The following is an 18,982-nucleotide window of genomic DNA, read 5'->3' on the forward strand; positions in this document are numbered from 1 at the left end:
CTTGCAACCAGACAGGTGCTACTTTTCCAGAGAGAAACCCCAGTTACGTATTCACAGGATCAGAGGATAGCTTGGGAAGGGAGCTCAGGAAGTCTCTGGTCCAAGCTCAGCCCAGCTATGAGGTCAACGCTGGCTGGCCAGTGCCTTGTCCAGTCTGGTGCTGGAAACCTCCCAAAGGTGGAGATTACAGCCTCCAGGTGACCTGTTTCACTGCTTGACTGTCCTCATGTGGGCAAAGGTTTTCCTTATACCCACCTGAACCTCTCTCGCCTTAACATACACCCATCACCTCTCATCCTCCTGACATTCCCCTCTGCAGAGCCTGGCTGTGCTTGCCCAGCAATGTCGTCACATGTACTGGCAGGCTGCTAGGAAAGGCAGGGTTTTGCTCCTTTTGACCTGTTGCAGTTCACAGCAGTCAGGTTCCTCCAAAGCAACCCCAGGTCCTTCAGTCCAGCTACACAGGGTAAGGGCTCCAGATCCAAACCATCTTGGTAGCTTTCATCTGGACTTGCTCCATTTGATTGATGCCTGTCTTGTACTGAGGGGCCTGAAACTGGATGAGATATTCTAGGTGCCATCTAAGGAGTGCTGAGCAAAGGGGGATAATCACTTACCACCCTGTACTGGCTACACTGCTCTTAATATGGCCCAGGATACAGCTGGCTGCCTTTGCTGCTGGAGCACACTGCAGGCTCGTGTCCAGCTTGCCATCTGCCATGGCCCTCCAGGCCTTCTCAGCAGAGCTGCTCCCCAGCTAAAGCATCCCCAGCCTGTATCACTGCAGGGTGATCCCAGGTGCAGGACTTGGTGCTTGTCCTTACTGAATTTCATAAATTTTCTGTTGTTCCATTCCTCCAGTGTGCTAATGTCCCTCTGGATGGTGGCCTTCTGCCACGATGTCTTTTCCATCTGAAATCTCCCAGTTTATTTTACCTTATCCATGGACCTGGCTATGTTGAATTCTGCACAAAGTCTGCTGAGAAGTGAAAGAAGTGCTATTAAATTACGTTTAATACTCTAACCTCGGAGAAAGCAGAAACATCCTTCTCTTGCCTTCTTTCTTGTAGAGGGAGAGAAAAATTTGTTGCCCTATCAGAACCTGATATCGCCCAGTATAACTCTTTATGCTGAAGTCCTGGTCTAAGAGTTCAGATCACAGGCTTGAATCATCCCTTTGCTTGGTCTGTGAACTTGTACGTCTCATACAACACAGATGTGAACAGGCTGTGGCACAAAGTCAATCCCCAGAGTCAAGAGGCTGTAGGCTGTAAAGCTGTGCATAAGGAAAGACCCGAGACACTGAAAAAAGTGGTGAATAAAACCCCTTCTCAGCCCTAGCTGAGGACTGAATTCAGATGGGATTCAGAGTCCTGTACATCCACACAGATTTCAAATTTGTATCTTCCATACTGATAGAAAGTGCCCTGAATACCTAGCCACAGGAGCATTAGAGGGGAGGAATGAAGATCTGTATTACCTTCTCTTTTACCACAATTTGAAACTGTGGTTTCTGTGGAACAGAATAAACTCAGCAGAAGACCTATGCTGTACAAGGACCCTTAACAGTCCTTGTCACCTGTCACCAATGTGTCAAGCTCAAAACATCCAAGTTACAGACTTCATCTGGCCAAAGTGTCCACTAGGAAGATGCCCATACCCTACAATTCACTTTAGCTGGTCAACTACCAAAAAAATACAAAACCAGCAGCATGAAGGGTCAAGTGCCTGACTCTCATTTCCGTAAGAGTTATGAATGCCCATAATGTGAATTAGGGCCCAAGCTTCAAAGTGTCTTTGGGCACAGAGATCTCTGGAAGCAGATAATAAGTAAAGTAAGCCACACAGCTTTGGGTCTACAGACCTGTAACAATACTCTGTAGCCACATGGAACTATAGCCTGTCTACAAGTCCTGGTCCAAAGAACTGCATATAGAATTATAAACTTTAGGCCTTTTGAAATATTTCATGTTAGTCTAGAATATGGAGCTGTTTGCAAAATTAAAGGAGATAATTAAAACAAGATCTTTTAGAGAATGTTTTTATTCTAATTCTTTTTTGTATTAAGACAAAACTTTTGGCTCATGCAATGCCTGTGCTCCTAAGGTGCATCAACAGAGTACACAATTGAAACTAGTCCCTACAAATGTTTAAATGTGCCAGTGTTATCAATAAATAATGAGAATAGGGGTTAGTTTCAAATAAACTACTATTTCAGTCATGCCAAGTTCAGGATCCGAGGTACAGAGAAAAAAATCAGGACTTTTCTATGCTGTGTCTTCAAAATCCCCATTCTCTCTGATTATAAGGGTATGATAGTCCATATGGTGAGAGATGATTTTTAAAGTTTGCAGATTTCACTGTTCAGCTATTGGGAAACACATTTTCTTTGGTAGCAAGGCAAAATGAGGCATCATTTGAAATTCTTGCAGGGTAAGGAAACTTGGGTTCACTTTTAGCTGTAAGAAAGTGGCCCTTCTTTGGGACACTACAATTCCAATCACAGCAAATGTCCCGCAAGGACCATCTGTTGCTCTGTTGAAATGCTTGAATAAGAGGGTGAAGGAAGAGGAGATAGCTGATAAATTAGAGCTCTGCTGAAACATCTATGTGCATAAATGTTACATCGAAAATAGCTTAGTGGTGTCAAGGAGGTATAAGAAATTGTTCTGGTATGGGTGAGTGGAGCATGGATGGAAACTCTAATGGAGTGTTATGTTTCAAAGAAAATTTAAAGTCCAGGTGGGGAGTGGTACATAGGGCTGTGTGCATTTCAACTACCTTTCTATAAGCTGTGACTTAGCTCAGCTGCAAATTGCTCGCGTAAATGAAGAAATCACAGTGTGAAATCATATGCCCGGTGCTGTGCAGGAGGTCAGACCGGATGAGCATAATGGCCCTTCTGGCCTAAGAACCTATGGAGCCTACCAAACTGTGCAGAAGGCAATGTCTATGCAAACAAGAAATATGAAAATCAAGTACATAGTTACAGTAACACTATACGTTAAACAGGGATCTAAAACTAAACATTGTAAATGAGTTAGAGGTTATTTTTTATTTATTGAAGGGCATATATATATGTATATATACGAAAGATGTAAATTACAGTGATCTGCAGATTCAGTCACTGACTAGATTTGTCCAAATTATAGAGATTATTCTATCGAAATCCTATAAATTTCTGTATTTTGGAACGAAACTCAAAATAAACAGCGGCGTTAGCAGGTACTATCACAGAAAGGCCTTTCCAAATCACCAGCATCTGCCTCTAAACACTAACTGGCTTGCTCACAACTGAAACGCGCACAAGAAAGATTGGCATCTGGTAATGAAAGTATTGCTTCCCGGAGATGTTGGGTAAACACCATTTTGATTAAATCATTTGGGGTTTAATAAAGAAGAATGGGTGCTGCAGAAACACAGCGAAAGCGGCTGGGTCCCTGGCAGGCACAAGATCTGTAAATACACACATGTATGTGTGTGCGTCTATACATATATATATACACACATATACATACATATATACTCAAATACATATATATATATATATATATACACACTCTCCTGTGAAGGTTTTTGGCTGCCTTGTGCTCCGCGGAGCGCTCCGCGGCCGGGGGGCAGCGCCGGGGGGACGGGGGAGGCGCTCAGCGCCCGCGGAGCGGCGGCCCCGGGGCCGGGGGCTGCGGGACGCCCTGGGGCAGGGGGGACGTGTCCCCCCCCGGGTGCCGGTGCCGCCAGCCCGTGGGCCGGGGCACGGCGAGGCGGCGGCGCGGGGCCGGCAGCCGGTAGGTGGAGCGCAAGGCCAGAAACGGGCCGGGGAAAGCGCTCGCTGCGCGGCGAAACTGCCGGGTATTTCGATTCATAAAATGCGCAAATCCTCCAGGATGAATAATAACAGGAAAACGCAGTGACTGTGCGTTTCCCACGAGGCGAAAATTTTCCAGGTCCCGGCACCCGTGCTGTGACCGGCCGTACCTGGCCTTTAATCCAGATGTGGACAGCGGTTCTGTAGGGAGGCTGCCGAGGTTTGAGCGCCTTCTGCGCGTTCCTGAGTCGGTTTCACTCACCTTCCTGGTGCCAGGAAAAGTCCGTTTCCATCGCCCCCCTGCACCTGAACAGCACAGCATGCAATAGCTGCTGCCTGGTGCTGGGAGACCTAGCATGCACTGTACATGCAGCAGCATATACAGTCTGAGAAGCAGAATAGTTCGGTTTGTTAAAAGTGTATTAAAAAAATAAAGACATTTTCAGGAGCCTTTAAAGAAAAAGTTTTTAGATACGTGACCCACGAGCAGAGATAAATCCCTGAATTTCAATGTCCTATAACTCTTGCAGAAGCTTCATCATCATTGTCACAGCTTACATACAACATCGATTTTTGTGTTATTATCCAGACCAGCCAGGACATAATGTATGAACATCTACCATCTATTTTTCCACTGGCTTTTCTTTCTAATGTGCCTCAGACTCTGAGCAAACGTGAATTTGAGCCTCTTAGTTCAGTCGAATTTATTATCCTTAAGGGAGGGGGGCCGAAATCACAATTGTAAGTGCTCCCTCCACTCACACACGCATGCACGCACACACACACTAGATGCGCTGTCTGTGCACCACTCCCCTATTGTTTTCACTGTAACTGATTTTGGCACCAGCTCTTTAGCACTTTGGAAGGGCCTTCATTAGCACTGGGACACTGTCCAAAAGGAATCCAGAAAAATCAACACATGGCTGCTCTTGTTCTCATGATAAATGACAGCTTTGGCTGAAAAACAACAACAGTAAGGAAGCAAAACAAAACCCAAAAAGCAACAAGGGTAGCCATAATGTGAATAGGAGAAGTCAGACATGACTAACTCAGCCTGGATAGGGGAACGGGCTTGGATGGGAGGGGGCAGGGGGATTCCTCCCCTGGTACTGTATTAAAAAAGTGGTTTGGCCTTCGTGCTGTCATGGAGGGTTCATTCTCAGAGGGGAGAATGCAGGGGAACGGGGAGAGACTGGGACCAGACAACACCGCTCTGGTGACACGAAGGAAAGGGCATCAGCACGGTGGGTTATGGACAATAAAATGTCTGCCATACTCACAAGGAGGATGAGGGATCCAGTCCCTTATATAAAGCAGAGCTTACAAACGCAGAGAATGTATTAGGCTGCTGTATTAACCCATTTATTCCCCAATGGCTGTGTTTACACTCAAATCCTGAAGTGCTTACTCAGGCAAAACTCCCAGTTGACCTAGTCCTGAAGGCTTTAATCAGGAAGTATGCCCAGTGACTTCAATGGGAGCTTTGTCTCAATAACTATTCAGGATATGGCCCATAGGGATCTTGAAACTAGAACTAATTGAATTTTTTGCACGACATGTCTTTTCGTTTGAAAAGAACCCTTTTTATCCAAAAACAATTCTTCACAAAATGTACCACCCATTTTTCTTTATTATTGGAAATTTTCTATCGTACTTTACCAGAATGCTCACAGGCTTTTTTACTTTGTACAGCTAAAAACACAAACAAACAAACAAACAAAAAAGAAAAAGAAAAAAAAGAAAAAACAACCAAATCCTTATGGAGACTTTTACTCTTTTGCTAAGAAAAAAAAAAATGACAAGCAAATAGTTTTGAAACAATGCTGGTGAAAACTGTGGAAAACACCTAGGGAATGTCAAAAGAAAAAGTAAAGTCCTCTTGTAAAGCAAGGAAAATGAGCTTATTAGGATTTTGTTGTTGCTGCCATTACAATCTCATTCCTTGCATTTTGATTTCTTCCATTAAAAACTGCAATATACTATCACTGAATGCACAAGTTTGCATATACAGTTACCTAAATCATCACAGACAATTTTTAAACTCATTTTGGAGTCTCTAAAAAGGAAAGAAATGTCAGCCCTGACCTGCGAGGTCTTCCATACACGTAAGCATGTGAGCTATGGGCAGTCCTTCAAGTCACACAAATTCAACAAATATTGTAGAACAGGCTGACATTCCGTACAGAAGACAGATGTGCAAAGAAACACCATACAGAAATTTTTGAGGTGAGCATCGACAAATCTGTGAAAAGTTGTACAAATGCATCACAACTATGACAAAATCCTCCTGAAACTTCTTAGAAAGTGGGGTTTGTGCCTTTATTTTCAAGTCTGACTGCTTTCAGTATTAGGCGGTATTTCATGGTCTGGAGTCCAATGCAAGAGAGCCTTAAAATGCATTTTGAACTTACGTTTTCAAATGAGAACTGCTATTGAATTTCATGGGGAAAAGACCCATTTTGCAGGGTGCAAATCTGTTGTAAATAAACCAAAGCAGCATTTTCCAGGAATCCTTCATGAGCTTTACACACCACGTGTCTCATCCAAACTTGGCATATATCAGATGGCTGGTCAACAGTGACCCATGAGAATACACACAAGACCCTCACACATCAGCTGCATTACAACTTGTTCATTACCACACACAGCATCCCACATTGATCGTGAATATATATCATTAGAAAACAAGCTGTACACTGATAAGAAGCAGTTTGTAAATTGTCCTGCTTGGAATTCACAAGGAATGCATTTCTGATAGATGTTTAGACTGTTGACTTAATATGGTTAAAAGCAAAACAAGTATTTCATTGGAACTTGCATCTAAATTTCTATTCATTCAAAAATATTAAAGGAAAAGCCCTACATACTGATTTTGATTTTGCTACAAAGCCAAAGGCCCAATGAGGTTTTCCGAGTGATCCCCTCTGGTCTCTGAATTTGAATCAGGGTTTTGAACAAGCTTGGGTCAGGCATCTCCTCTGAAACAACCTGAAATAGCACCTCTCAGTGTTTTCAGATGAGCTTCACGTAAAGCTAGATCTTTGCAGGGTTACAATTCAAACAAAAGTTCAGGGACACTAGTAGACAAGAGCTGATTCTGTCCCATATCTCCCTTATGAAGTTAAATCACTGGGAACAATCAGCTGGGTGACTTCTAAATTCCCCTTCACACACCCCCAATTAAACTTTTATTATATGGGTTGATCCCATGATATAAAACACAAGTGTGTCTTAATGCGATTTGAAGTCGCAGGCAGCCTTCTGGGAGACAGGCAGATGCCTGATGTACCTTATGCTGATGTATTGGATGCTGCTTTTTCCTGCTTTATGCCATTAGTACACTTGTTCACCATCTCCCCTACCACATTGCCATCAGGGAGATCTAAGCTTGGCAGCAGGCTGGGATCCCTGCCTCTAAGCTGAAAGAGGTTGAGCTATTTGCAGAAATAATGCTTTCCAGACGTACTAAACAGCACTCATCTTTCCAGATGGAGGGGCATTAGTGTTGCTTCCAGCCATCTCTTCACCTTCTGGTGTACTTGCCACTCCTCCCGTATGCACCATGATCCTCATGCTTCAGATACCTCTCCTGCATGCTGAGAAACTCTGTGATCTGCCTGCACCTTGCAGCCCTGGGAGCCAGCTGGAGCAGAGAGATACCCCAGCCCATTTTAGCATGGGATTCCTATCAGATGGGAAATGGGGGCTCTGGAAGGAGCAAAACATTCAGGGACCCTTTTTCACTTCAGTGGTGTGTATTTCTACTTAAAGGATTCCAAAAAGAGAGGATTTGGCAGGTAGAGGGTCTGCTGAACATGAGTGCTGATGGCAGCCAAGCTAAAGGGATATATATAGAGAGAAAGTCAGCAATGAAGAGGTAACGGCCCCATTGCTAAACTGAAGCTTTTAATGGTCCCACAAGACCTGCAGACTGTCTGGTCCAACGACTAAGGGCTAAGAGCCAAGCCTTGAACATGCAGATCTTGGATCTGTGGCACACCAGGCTACATCAACCCTGATGAGGTCATCTGGATCACATGAATGCTTCAAGTCAAACAACTGAAAAAAAATTTATTTTTTCTTTCTTTTTCTTCCTTTTTTTGTTCTTCATGTGAATCCCCAGTGGAAGAAATCCACCGAACAAGCATGTTGATTTTGGCAAAGGCACACACAGTCACTCTGTTCTAAAGATGAGCTGACACGTGCAGATTCACAGATTAGCCATTTCTAAAGGTTAATTAAATATTGCCATTGTTTTCCAAGCTATTAATGTATGTTATTCTATTTTTCTCTGTTAAAGAACATCTGGGTTTTGGAGTTAAAAAATATGCAACCCTCCATCCCCCTTCAAAAAAGGTCTTAAAAAACACACACAAAATGTCTCCTTTAAAAATATGGCATGACCATCTTCAGAGTCACATTACAAAGTTGAGGAAAAAAATCTTTGAAAAAATATTACGAAAAATGTTCTTCCATAGATCAAAACATTTCATGTGTGTTCTCGTCTGCCGAGCGCGTCTCAGAACTAGCTCACACACAGTAAATGAACTGTAGGAGAAGCTCCTGGTATTAGTCAGCCCTTCGTTATTTGCTGAAGTTACTGGAAGTGATTAAATTCAGATATGTTCCTGCTCCATCCTTTGGTGCCAGGATGTATGACGGCCAGTTTTGTTTACAGTGCTGGCACTGCCAGGTAAATGAAGTGGATTTGTACAGCTTTCCTTCTCCCTGTCCTGTGTCCCTCCTCGGCAGTTTGGACTCAGCTTATGAATAGATTTGAGGTGAAAGAAAGAATGAGTAGGATTAAGAGAATGGAGGTGTAGAAAACCTGATTTGGTAGCGGTTTCTTGGCAGGGATGTAAATGACTACAAAAGATTCAAGGCAGTCCAAGCCCTAGTGATCAGGCTTGGCAGCAGGAGCAAAGGAAAGTTAGGCTTTGCTTGCAGATTTACTCCACTGTTCCTGTGATACCTGAGACAAACCAGCTTCATTCTTTGCACCAAACCTCCCTCATTACACCTCCAAGCCCAGGCGTTAGGCAGTCTGAAAAACCAGAGCAATATCATTTGTCTCCTCTTTGCACAGACAGTAGCAACTGCTTAAGATGCCAAGGAAAAAAAGAATCTAATCCAGTATCGCCTGTGTCTCCATTTACCTTTCTGTAACTGGTGACAGTCACATAAAAGTAACTCCCAGATATGTCAGGAAGTTCAAGTTCTAATGCCAAAATAGTGCTTGGAAACTCTCAGCTGTAAGGAAAACAGAAACATAAAATACTGTTCTAAGAATGAGAATGTGAATTTGTGAATTCCATGGCTATTCCTCATCAGCCAGACTTTAAGCTTCAAGCTATCTGTGCTAACCAAAGTCCCATGCAAATCAAAATGAAGTTACTGACCATCCCCAGCACTGGTTCTGGCCCAATTCATGTTTAGGTCCCAGTCATCAGCTAGTGTATAGTTCTACCAACTTAGTGGCAATGAATGAACTAAGCCTGCTCATGACACAAGGCACAGAGACCAGTGATGGTCTGACTCATGTCCTTCTGCATGACCTTATAATCTCTGCAGCCAAGCTGTAGTAGTAACCGATCCCTTTCTCACCCCATTTCTAGGATGGCAGGCTGTGGTGGATCGCTTCCCTTATTCACCTGGTCATACGAGCAGAGGTGAAGGGAGCCCTGCCTTGCCTCCTGCATCCCTCTATAAGTCATCAGAGGCCAGAAAAGCAAGGGCATAGCACCGATGGTGGTAGGTAAGTCTGGCATGGAGCAAGACCAACCAGCTTTTTACAGTGTGCCTACCGTACCCTATGCTGCCATGAAGTCAGCTATCTGCACTCTATACCACCATGTGCAGTCGGTTTCCCCAAGCTACTGCCCGGTCCTATTATACTCAGCCCTTCCTGGTCCTGCTGGGATCACAACAGTCAGATGAAATGAGGATTACTCTGTTATTTATTTCTGTCATGTTCTGCTTGGAAGGTTTGATGATTCCTCCTAATAGGCATTTTACTACTTGACAAAAAGTTATCCATATTGCAGTGCTTGTTCTGACCTGTGAGTTAGCAAACAATAAATCTTAATTACACTTAAATGCCAGAAATCTGCAAAGAATGAGGCAACATTAGTCAGCTGTGAATTGGTCCTGACTCCTGCCTCTGCTTTGGCTGGAGATGCAGCTGCAGGAATACATAAATTAGTTTTTGATTTGTTTGTGCCTGTACAATCAGTTGTAGCTGTTCCTTAAGAGCATTTCCAGTATTAGTGGGCTTACTGGCATTCATCCTATTAGCATCTCAGATGCAGGTGCCATCTGGAAAGTTTTATTTTAAAAGACTTTTGGTATTGTACTTAGGTTAATAAGAAAGCATTATTTTTAAATATCGCAGCCGTTTTCCAGAGTATAACTCAAGTCTCCTGACATCTGCCTAGTGGATACTTGTTACCTTTGGGTTTATTGAAATAAACCCTCTGAATAACCTTTTTGTTAGCAATCTGCTTGATAGGCTCTGCAACGGAACAGTGTTGGAGTGCAAAGGGAGTCGCTAGCAGAGGGGAATTTCTATGCTGTAACAAGCTCTTTGGTATTCCGGCACTTACATGTCATAATGTTCAATAAAATTGCCCAGGCCTCCTCCTCGTTTCCCTCTTTGTGAGATTCTGCCATCTTTATCCAAGAACTGGAGCTCAGCTGACAGGCCGGTTCAGCTCAGCAGATGCAGTGCAGTTCCTATTTCGGAAAAGGGGATCTGGGGAAGGTCTCACTGCTGCAGTATAGGTGGCTCTATCACCTTCTGTTTTAAACACTGCAATGAGGCCAATCTGAAGTGACTGCTCCTACCGTTTGGGAGCTGAGGCCAATCTGAAGCGACTGCTCCTACTGTTTGGGAGCAGTGACGTATTATATACTGGCTGAGTAATGGCTCGTTCGCAATAAATGAATCACCCATTCCACTTCCAAAATTCACCCATTCCAATATTTAGCATTCAATGGGAAAACGATTCAATGGAAATACTGTTGGTGAACAAAAGGTTTTCATTTATACTGAGCAAATTAGGTCCCATTGCCAGGAAGAAAAACACACCCTTCATGAAATTCACCTTTATTAATAGCTGACAGAGCATAGCTGGTAAACCAAACTAGCTATTCAGCAACCGCCATAAATTAAACCAGAGCAGAAACTGTTTTTACAAAAGGATCAGCTGAATCTTGGGCTCCTATTTGGTGACATCATCCTCAATGCACTAAGCCAAACTTTGCAGATTAAAGAGCAAGAAAGCTGCAAACGTAAACCGAAGTCGAGAAACTGAAATGGTCTTTTTCTGTGAAACACCAGCATAAGAACTGTCACTCTGAAGAGTTAGGCAGGCCCAAAACCTCTGGCTGGGTTGGTTTTGATGTGGCTCCACAGAAATTAAGGCAGCAAAAGTGCAAACAGAGGCTGAGCTGATTTACAATCCTGAAGTGTTTTACAACTCAATGTAGCTTCTATTCCAGTGTCAAGGCCTAGATCTCTTTAAATATAGCTGAGTAAAAATAAATAAATAACATTCCCTGAAGCTGTTGCAGGTCTTCTGTAAGCACTAGGAAAATGCGGTCATTCTAGCTGACAGCTAAGCTGGAAACTCCAGAATTGTAAGAGTGTTCCTAGCATACAATCTGCAGAAATCAGACACAATCTTAGGAGGTTCCTAAAGGTACACCACCTTTATCAAAAAATCAGAATAACACAGAAGTCACCAGACTGTTGGTCAGAGTGCCAAAATAGCCAGATCTTGCTTCAGCTTCAGTCAAAGAACATGGACTGAAGTCATAAAAGTTAGGTTTGGGAGTAGTTTTCTAGCCAAACCTCGGATTTAGGTTCATTTCTAAAGTAGACAAAGAATGTTGAGTTGGTCTTGGAAGAAAGAATGTCACCAGCCAGTTGACACCAGTGTGATGCTGTCAGTTTTTTACAGGGGTCTTTTCTTCTGGTGTCAAACCTGTCTTGAGGAATAGTTTACATGGTAGAGTTTAAAGAAAAAATTTAGAAGAGAGAATTGAGATTAGCCTCATGGTTTAGATGACAGCTACCAGAAATATGGACTTTAAAAATGAGGTAATATACAAGGGATATTTTAGGTGTCTTGGGAACATTAATTCTGGATACAAAGCCAAAGTTTTATCTCTGGCCACTGGGCAAGAGCTCTCAGAAAAGTCCAAGAATAATTAAATAAGCAGGTGGCATGTGCAAATCAGTTCAAACCAGGATGAACAATGGCAGCTTGTTTCAAATACAGAGAAACGCCTTTGGTAGCAAGGTCAGATCAGTCAATTTTGGACTGCCTATAAAGAAAACTTTCTCCACTTGGACAAATATATTTCCTTCTATGTTTTTCTACATTGTGTCAGGTTCCCTACAGATGTAGGGATGCATGTCTCTCAGTGCTACTAAGCCAAGCAACAGCAGTGTTGTCAGGTGCAGTGATTCTGGGTCTGGACAGAGTATCTGGCCACAGGGCTGTGAGATCAGGTCCAGGCAGTCCAGGAGCTGGATCAGAGGCTGATGACCATCTGTACTAAGTCTGTCAGCCAGAACTGTCTTGGCCAGTACAGAGCTGGAGAATGATCATGTCTTTTTGATCTTTCAGATTACCCTGGGAATCAGGGGAGCTACTGGAAAAGCATAATACAAGGCTCAGCAGGAGAAAAACAATCCAATAACAATCCTGGACCTGAGCCTCCTGGAGCAGAAGCTTCTATTCTTGGAGGTGAGCAAATCTGTTCCGGAGTCCTCCCCCTGTTGCCTCCATATACAAATACAGTCTGTATTTACTGCTTATGGATTGCCTCCTCAGAAAGATGCTGCATGGTTGGTTTTTTTCAGGATTGGATCCTGGAGCTGAAGGACCATGTGGATTCCTCAGGTGGATGTCATCCAGATCTGAGTGTGAAGCCTTCATGGAGATGATCTTTCTTTGCATACATCTGTCATGACTTTGTGAAGAGTATGCAGGATGCTGCTGAGTTTTGAGATCCGAATGCTGTTCAGGCCACTTACGTATCTCCCACCTCCAAGAAATTTGTATGTAATTTCATAACATAGTCTCTGGGCCAAAGTTCTCTGACTACAAAGGTGGCAAAAAAATTAGTGGTAACATGTTAGTGACACAGCTGTGATTAAGGTCCTTATCAAGGAGAAGCTTTCCCATGTATTTTTATGTTCAAGCCACCAAACTCGTTCTGCAACAAGATGTGGCACCAAGAGTTTCCTGCCTATCCAATGTCTTATCTGAGAATAGACTGACTTGACTCAGAGCTAATGAGGTTGCAGACTAAATCCATAAGGCAAATTCACATATATCAGGCTGACATGAGATCTAATTATGGGGTGTTGGAATAATTTTGATACCCACAGGAATAAAAGCACTTGTAATAAAGGAAATCTGCCAACAGGGAACTAAGATTTTACTGATCTGAGGTTAGTCATTAGCCCCATAGGCTGAGAAAGAATTAGCAACAACTAATGGGACGCATAGAAATGTGCGTATTTATCTGAATGCCATGCATTCTTAGATGGGTACCTGCCACTGCTGGGCATTTTATAAATCTGTTCTTGTTTATCTTGTTAAATCCTGTCCAAATGGCAGGATTTTGTGCATACAATTGTTTAATCCAACACACTGCCTCCAGTCTACTCTGCTCTTTCTCTTTTTTCTTGCTTCTTGGTCAAGAATTGACAAATCCAAAGCTCAGTGCAGACAGCAGATGGGACAATCTCTAGTTTTTGTTGCCATGCCACCAATAGCCATTGAGGGTGAGGAAACTAATCAAGAGCCACAAACACACCTACCCTTTTTTTACTCTTGATTAACTACACAGGGAAGCAGTCATCCCAGAGCCGCTGCTGTTTTAAAGAATCCACACATGGGTATAGGCATCTTAAGTGAGATCTACTCTCATACAGACCTGAAAAGCAACAGCACGCTTACAATTGCTCCTCAGGCTTCCTGGAAGAGGAGACGTGTGTGGAGAGGTGACAGCAACAAGTTCTAACCTGCTCCAGGAACTGGGGCTAGAGGCGGTTCACAAGGAGACTGACAAGGCACAGTAGAAAGGAGGAAAGGAACAAATAAATGTGTTTCCAAATGCAAAGCAACTTCTGCCAAAAGCAAATCCCTCAGCAAGATCCTTTGAAGAAAATGTGTAGGTAAGAACCATTAACTACTCCTGGGAGATGAAGACTTGACATCACATTTTTACTCTACACAAAAATGTGTTCCTATATACCTTAGTAAAGCATGCCTACAACTCCAGCTCTCCTACTATCCTCCAATATTATTTCCTCTTTTCTTATGCTCACCCAGTTGTAGAAAAACAAAACAAAACAAAACAAAACAAAACAAAACAAAACAAAACAGCCTATTAATGGAAAACCTCTTCACTCCAGTGGAACCAAAGAATGTGCACTGTCCCTGAATTCAGCTCCAAGGGACTGAAAAACGCAGGTAACTCACAGCTGTCTTACACCCGTCTAAGTTTCTCTTAGTCCAGGTGTCACAATGGTGTTACCACTCTGACCATCGCTCTGACACCACTTTTTATCTGGTCTCTATGAATTAACAGTGATATTTGAGACAGGATCAAATGCTAACAACCTCACTTGGAGTGTGCCAGTACCATCTAACTCTACCAGAGGTATGCCCCAAAGTTAAGGGCTCTGACTGCAGATCCTGGTGATTCTACCAAGTGCCAGCTTGAGCCCCCACCATATCTGCAGACTGCAAGTCTGTAGGCACATCTATGGGCATGGCTGGACCGTACCTTCCAAAGGATGCTGAGATTCAAATATCAGGTCTTAGCAGACGGTATGGAGATAGCAGGTGGATAGGGTACAGCACAGGCCATGTTTATGGCAACCCATATATCTTTCTTTCACAGTACTCTGAAACTGCCTAGTCCAAAGGAAGACCATCAGCATTCATCTCAAAGTGTTTAGATAGCACTAAGTCTCAGCTGATTTTGGCTCTTCATCTGCGAATCTGCTACAGCACACCACTTAAAACACCTTTTCCCTTTGCAGCTTTTTTTCCTAGGCTGACCTCGAGATGTGTAGATAGGGGAAATGGTGGCAGAGGAACAACGCTAGGCTTATCCGCTTCCTGCTGCTGGCAGGCCTGGCTGGGTTTACCTAAGGCTTGACCCCTATCTCTCCTGCACAGCTGCCCCAGCAGGTGCTGTGCCCATCATGGAGATGTGCTACTCATCAAGATAAAAGGAATAAGAATCTATCTCAAAGCACTTAGGTATGATTAAATAAAGGAGGCCATTTCCTGTGCTGCTAATCTGGTGCCTTTCAAAATCACTAACTTCACTTTTTTTTAAAGTTACCATCTTTTAATTCTCCTGGGTCTCCTCTATAGTTCTCCTCCCTCCTTTCTGGGAAGGAGTGATCCACTTCATGATACGACAGTGGCTCACAGGGCTGATTAAACTGAACTCCGTGCAACACAAACAGCAATTTTTCATGTACAAAATGAAATAATTGAACTGCTCTCTCTTTTGAGTTTTGACTGGGTCAGGATACCCAATTAACCTGCAGGCTCCTGTACTGGCAGTTACCTGCTCTTCACTTTGAAATCAAGTCACTCTCCTGTTTTGGGAGCTCTACTGCTCTGGAAGCCTTCTTTTCCTTTAATATTATAGAACAAAGCAGAAACAGCTACTGTGAAAAAAAAAAGAAAAAAACAGACTCGTTCAATATGGCCTCTTACTATACGTTTGAGCACTACAGTCTAAAGTTCAACAACATCGTAACTGCTTGGCTACTAAGAGACAAGATATTTTAGGACTTTAATATTTGATGAGTATTTACAAAGTCAAGTAAGTCTATAAGTTGTACCTTCACACTCACAAGAAATCCAGGGTTTAGACTTTGCAACTTCTGCACTTGTTTTTCTTTTTTTCTTTTCTTTTTTTTTTTTTTTTTCTGGTGTCATTCCTAGTCCCAGAAACTGTCAGACTACATACCTTGCTGGGTTTCCCACATTAAGTACTAGATACTACATGCAGATGCAGTTTCCCATGGAAAGCTCTAATGTTTGGCAGTCCTCCTTTGTTCTTTCCTTTTTAAAAAAAAAAAAAAAATAAAAATTGGAGGAATTTGTATATTTATCAAAATAAAAGTGTGAAGCAGTGAGTGTGCTTAAGCTGACTTTTCCTGCAATAAACATACAAAATGGCCATTGAGCATATAAGGAAGGACCACGTACAGGCAGCAAAGCTCAGCCTGCTCTAGGCATAACAGCACCCCAAAGCTACAACGGTGGGGCTTGACACTTGAAGTGCAACAGGCGTCTAACCACAGTGAAGGCATCCCTTGCCTTTACTTTGGACTGCTGATCTGTGAATGTGTCTGTTGAGCAAAGCCACAGGCAAAAAAGGGTTGGATATATCTGATGAAGTGTCAAGATGCAGGGGGCTTGTGCTGCTCAGAGCACAACCCATATCTCCATCTCAGTTAGCCTAGATGGGAATGTGACTGCCATAATTTGTCAGAGCCCATCTTCACAGCATCCCACTTAGGGTCACCAGTAGTACATGAGTAATCAAATTACAGAAAACCATATGCAACTGATATTTCTCTGCTGCAAAGTATGACACAGAACTAAGTTATTTACACACTGAGCCTGACTTTCCCTTATCTTATGCTACGAACAGTCTTTTACATTTGTGCAGAATGATGGTAAACCACCACCATGACAGCACGATAGTGTAAGGTGTGAGAAAATGGAGAATGAAGTTTCTGCACCACAGAGGTCTGTTTTTCTGTTTTTCTTTTCTTGAAGTATAGACTCTTAGTCAGAGCTAATGTATGATTTTAAAGCTGAATATTTTGGAAACAAGTGTTCTTTACTCTTTCTCAATCCAACTTCACTCACTGCAATTTTGACATATGTGCGCTGCTTTGGTGGGGACATTTTTGCTTCAACTTTAATTTCACGCATGTGCCGCATTGTAAGGCTATGCCATGCCATAAAATGCAATTGTATCTGTGAGAATGTCCTGCACTAGCTGCACGGAGGCTGATTGCTAAATCTCCCAGAAACCTTAGCTTTTCTGCATCCCAGAGCTTCTCATCATTAGAATTCCCCAGGTTTCCACCTCCTTCCTCGACAGCCATCTGGCCTGTCCACACTCCAGCTGCAGTCAGACGTCCCTCACCACTTACACCTGATCTTTTGACTCCATGCACCTGAAACAATTCTCACTCAATCTATCAAGCTATATACAATTAGACAATCAGGAAAGCTCTTCCAAAAGCTATGAACAATTTGCCCAGCTTAAAATCACCACTCCCTTTCCATGATATCCCAGACAGTATTAAATTGAGGAGAAGATTTATTTGAAGAAGAAAATGCAAGTACGTTTCAGTACTGCAGTGCATCCTGATGGAATAGGGTTTGTAAAAGTTTGTACTTCTTTGGCAGTTAGTCTTTTAATGCTTACTGTTGGGATATTTTGATGGGCAACTCCATCTTTGCCTCCTGATAGTTAATGGATCGAAGTTTAAGATGCAAAGGAAGGTAGCGTCCACTCGGAAGGGCACGGCAGAAAGGGAGAGCAGCACAAGGCGTGCTCACGTGGCAGGCACTGTGTGTTCGCAGGCTGTCACTGAGTAGCGGTGGGGCATGAGACTGGGAGGAAGAGGCTGCTGTGCTTTGAGCCTACCTTGTCTCAAAGCTGAAGGACATCCCCCTTGTAACACAGACCTTTCTTTTCAGTCCTGCTTTCTCCGTCTTTATCTTCCGTATCAAAATGCAGTGCTAGATTACTTACAGTATTTTGTCCACAAAACATTTGAGGGGAAAAAAACCCCAAAAGAAACCTCTTTTTTTACTCAAGCTTTTTTGAACTCTTCCAAACAGCAGGTTTTTGATAGTTTATAGCTTAGTTAGGTTAAAACGAGCTGTTCTATAGCAGCAAGAAATCTGTTAAAGGACAGATGCCAGCATGATTATAAGAGATGGGTAAACTTCAAAAGGCCTGAGATCTGGTTTGGTTTCCATGAAGCTGAACCTCTGGGGATCATTGCTTCCTGTTGGGGGATCTGGGTTTGGAAACAACAAGGGCAGGGAGTATTGTTTCTAGTGTTATTTTTTGCTCCTGGTTTTAGGCCAAATTTGAGAGTGCAGAGGTGCTCGATTACTTTAATGAACAAATACAAAAGTTTCACAGCCTGGAAATAGATTTGCTTGTGGTTTGTTTCGCACACTCAATTTTTATTTTATCATTGAATATGCTGGCTTACCTCTAGACCTCTGTTGCATGGTAGACTTCTCAGAACTTGCCAAATCAAGAAAATCTGACTCCTTATACTACCTCTGTCACTGCCCCAGCAAGCACAGAAACACACTTTCTGTTAATATTTTTTTGCATTTCTCATTAAAGGCCAGAGCCCACTCTTAATGCCTGTCAGATTGCCATTGACTTCCACGTAGCAACTCCAGATTTACACTGATCATCATTAAGAGCTGTTATACCACCAGGCTCATAGCAATAACTTCATTAACATTAGTTTTGCCGATGTTACTCCCTGATTTTTCCCAGTCAAGTAAAACCAACATTAAAGAAGATTTCTTCACTGGTCAGCCTGGAGAGCCTGAATTCTGCCTCTCAGATCTTTCCTCTCTCTGGCTTCCCGTGCCCAGTCTCCCCTCACCAGTCCCCTCTCACACACGCTGTTTTATAGTAACAGGGTCAGTAGAAAACATAGAGTTCAGCGCTATAGAAGTGGAAACAGAAAGCAGCCATGGGCAATTAACCAGGGCTGTGACTGCTTATGTTTGGTTCCTGCTTCCATTTCTGTTTCCATGGAAATGGACATCAGATGATTGAAAACAAAGTAAATTTTCTACTTCTCCTCACCTTCATATCAGCTGGGCTATATGATCCAAATAAATCTAAACTTACCTAATTAAATGTGAATTTAGTAATCTTTTCATTTCATTAAAATAGATTGACAAAAGCAACGTCGCTTTGCTATTGGCTCAGATGCTATTGGCTGTCCTTTGGGAAAGGGGTAGGTAAGTTTGCCCACCCCTTTTTGCTTTGTAAGGTATGGAAACATGCAAACATCCATCTTACCCCTTGCACTGTGCTCCTGCCTGCCCATTAATATTGTTGTGCTGAACA

The 18,982-nt window shown here is 42.9% G+C and overlaps 1 long non-coding RNA gene across 1 annotated transcript in view; it reads right to left on the reverse strand.

Annotated features, from left to right (window-relative positions):
* Positions 1–15,817: 15,817 nt before the first annotated feature.
* LOC119145359 overlaps positions 15,818–18,982 on the reverse strand; it is a 34,094-nt gene continuing 30,929 nt past the window's right edge. Inside the window, exon 3 of the long non-coding RNA XR_005103399.1 lies at positions 15,818–15,912. This is a non-coding gene — a long non-coding RNA (uncharacterized LOC119145359). The remainder of the gene's footprint in view (positions 15,913–18,982) is intronic.

Source organism: Falco rusticolus, chromosome 3 (assembly GCF_015220075.1).
Source record: "Falco rusticolus isolate bFalRus1 chromosome 3, bFalRus1.pri, whole genome shotgun sequence".
NCBI lineage: Eukaryota > Metazoa > Chordata > Aves > Falconiformes > Falconidae > Falco > Falco rusticolus.